General features: G+C 39.5%; 1 pseudogene; it reads right to left on the bottom strand.

The window, feature by feature from the left end:
• Positions 1 to 349: 349 nt before the first annotated feature.
• LOC104598716 (21 kDa protein pseudogene) lies at positions 350 to 1,503 on the bottom strand (annotated as a pseudogene).
• Positions 1,504 to 3,729: the final 2,226 nt, after the last annotated feature.

Raw genomic sequence — 3,729 nt, forward strand, 5'->3', positions numbered from 1 at the left:
TGGTACCATGTCTTTCCAATCAGATGGCATTTATCAATATTCACCGGTGGGCTTTGATTGGTCAAAGCTCTTTCGGTACCATGCCTTTCAGGCATCATAGATTTTTCCTATTAATTACATAATCAATTTGAAACTGCAAAAGTTGGTCCCCACCCAATTATAATCAAGACATAATTGGTTCAGTTGGTTTGGTTCTATCGACCCGACAGAGCTGATGTTAAATTTGATTAGACGACGATGATCAGTTCATTAGTTGAAAGCTTTGAAAGATGCTTGCATCCTAAGAGCTTTTGTGTTAGATTGGTCAGCTGCATTGAGTGAGCCAGCCACTTCAGAAAAGCCCCCGAAGTAGTTCAACCGGAGAGTCCATTTTTTGTTCTTGTAATCTCTATTTTCGGCTTTACATTTTTTGTCAAACATGGCCTAACGGCGGGCTTTCTGGGTTTCTCAGCTCATATAACGCCATCATAAGCCACTGAGTGAAAGCAAGCCCTTGCAAACAGCCCAAAACTTAAAAGCACAGTAGTACATATATAAGACAAACATCACGAAGCAGCACTCTACATTTTAATACATTACATAGGTAAGAGAAGCCATGAAATACTAGTTAGGGTGACTGCAACTCGGTGTAAGAGAGATTGTTGATGAGGGCCAAAGCGTTGCTGGTGAGCTTGGCGACCCTGAGAATTCTCTTCTTGATTGTGTTCTTGACCTCAGCATTGATGTCGTTGCTGTCGATTCCGTCCACGCATGTATCGTCGTTGGATAGAGCCGCACTCACCCAAGTCTTTATATTGCTCATCTGGAAATCGACATTAGAGCCCCCCAATTCCTGCATCTGCCTTAAGGACTGCTTCAGCTCATCAATGGAGTCTCCTATTTCTTCCACACAGTCTTTCACGGCGGCCGCTTCCCTGGGCATCAGGTCCTGCCGTTGGGACATATTCGAAATCATGGCCGATGTCGACCTGGCGCTTTTCATGCTTACGTTAAGAGCTGTGTAAGCAAGCTTCATATGGCTGGTTTGGATAGAACTCGCGTAGGATGAGAGAGAAGTGTAACATAACTGTGGGTACAGCGTCACGCCGCAGGATGATCGAATGAAGTTGGTGATGGTGGTGTTGTAGGAATTGCTGGTGATATTGTTTGCCGCTGAGCAGGTTTTCATGTTTGAGCCAAAGCCCAGAAAAGCGACAAGGGCTACAAGAATACAAGCTCTAACGGTATAACCTTCCATCTCTCTTCCTCTCTGAAATTTGTTATTTGTGGCGATTGATCAGTTGCTGGGGGACGACCCTTTTTATAGGGGAGCCGTCATCAGGTGAAAGTATGTTCGAGAGGTTCTAATGTAATGCGCTGTACAACCGAGGTGCATGGATGATGGATGATGATGGTAGAGCTTACCTGGAATCTCTCATTGGTGGGTCAGTGATGGATTGATGTGAATATGTCCGTATACGGCTATGATTTCACCTGAAGTTGGACGTTGCAGTTCTATGGGGGCTATGCTACGAGATTTCAAATTTAATACGGTGGATCGATAGAGATGGATCGCAGAGCTGGTTTTTGTTTGGAGTCAGAAGTGGGATCGATCATGTGCAGCCTATAACGTGAGGAAGAAAAAAGAGGCTAGACAGGACAAGTGTGAAGCCTAAAATGGTTAAATTCGTTACTAAGTCAACGTTCCTTGATGAAGTTTCCAACATCTCACATGTTCTCTGCATTTGCAATCTTCATTAATGGTCGCGAGATTCAGTAGTATCGATGCGCAAAAGGTGGCACGATGCGAGGCTGAGTTTGTGCTGGGTTTTGTTAGGCTCCGGCGCTACGCTCATCCCTGGTAGCTGGTGCGGAGCTTCCTCGAGTGGGGCTTTTACAGGCATCCAGACAGCAGACAGGCACCGTTGTCAACCAGAGAAAAATGGATGAGTAATGGATAAGGAGTCGGTTATTCGAAGAAGGACCGAAAAGTTGGTTAATGTTTCTGAAAATCTTACCATTAGGTGAAGCAGACATTGACGGGTGAAATTGACAATAGTGAGGGGAGGGAGGAAAGGAAACGAGTAGCACTCAAGCAACAACTTAATTTCTATTGATTTGGACCGAGTGAATGAGAACTTGTCAATGGCTTTTAATGATAGGGTCGTTAAGGATTTAAGTGTCAATAGGTCATCAAAACAACATTTGGATTGTCTATATCATGTGATTTAGATTTGGATCCCGGCCGGCTAACCCTAATTTTGGGTATGATTGGTTAAAAAAAAAAGAAAGGTTTGGTATATATTTATTTTCTCCTTGAACATTCATGGTTAATTCTATATGTTGGTATATAAATTATTGTTTTTTCTTTTTCTAATAAAATAACAAATTTTATAAGAGAAAAAAGAATAATTACAAATGGCTGTATTAATTAAACCACCTGGCCAAAACAAGCAACCAGGCAATCCGGATCACTTATCCACAAGAATCCTACCCATACCCACAACATATTACAACTGTACATGGGGAACATCTTCGCATGAATAGTAATATATAAATACAAAAGATGTTCCCAGGCTCAGTTTGGAAAAAAGAGTACAGATATTAGAATGGAAAATCTTGTATATGTATTTACACATTTATATATTTGTATTTATACTTTTTCCAAACTGAGTGTAAGAATCAGAAATTACAATACAACCACCAATGTTACTAGGCAAAAAACTAAGGACTTGATTAGCAACTAAAGATGAGTTTTTCAGTCTGATCCATCTCTATCTCTACCTATTCCCCTAACACTTTTAGAGCCTCTTGGGCCCACAAGCATTATTGTATCTACATAAAAATATACTAATCTTCTTAGCTTTCGAATTATTTAACGACTTATAATTCGTCAATTATCAAAAAAGAAAGAATTATTAGAAAAATTAAGATTTGAGAAATTTTGCAATGTTTTGTTTTGGTAGTGGTAAGTTGGTCACCCAAACAAAACCCCAAAAATTTCGCATGAATTTCCTCTGGACAAAATTTAGGAATCTTTTCTAAAAATTTGGGATTCATCATCATATATATCTAGCCTGGAATTTTGGAATTTTTTATAAAGCTAACAAAACAATTTAAATACTGGAAATGTTCTAAAATATTAATAAAATTAAGCATTCTCCAGGAATTTGAACTATTTTTAAGTTTAATTCCAGACTTCGGGTTCTTAACAAAATCTCGGAAATTCAAAACCCTGATTTCATTAGGTAGTAGCATTTAAGAATAAATAATTACTAGACAAAAATAACCCTGATCTAGCTGTACTAACAAAGGGGACTGTTTCCTTTAATAACATGTCCTCTCCATTTCCTTGCATATAGCTGCCACCACCCATAGTGTCCCTCATGAGCAGCTACATGTAGGAACTCTAGCTGAACCCAAATAACATTAAACAACTGTCAAGACACCAAAGCAAAGTGAAGGAATAATATCTAAAAAACCTTGGTAAACAAACCATTATTGTAGAGTTCAGATCTGCTAGTAAGAAAACAATACTAGGGGTATCATGGTTCTGTGCCATCTATCTTCAATATATGAGATAGTGAACTTACTCACATTGTGCTTTATTGAAAACTCTTATATGTTGAGTATAAAGGATTGATGTTCCTTTCCTTTTTTTGGGTCCATTACCCAAATCCGTAATCCCCCCCAAGGCTAGTGCAGGTAAGATTTAATCCCAAGTCTCCACTACAACCAACCGGAGAGACC

This window comes from Nelumbo nucifera, chromosome 6 (genome assembly GCF_055504915.1).
Source record: "Nelumbo nucifera cultivar China Antique chromosome 6, China Antique-T2T, whole genome shotgun sequence".
Taxonomy (NCBI): Eukaryota; Viridiplantae; Streptophyta; class Magnoliopsida; order Proteales; family Nelumbonaceae; genus Nelumbo; species Nelumbo nucifera.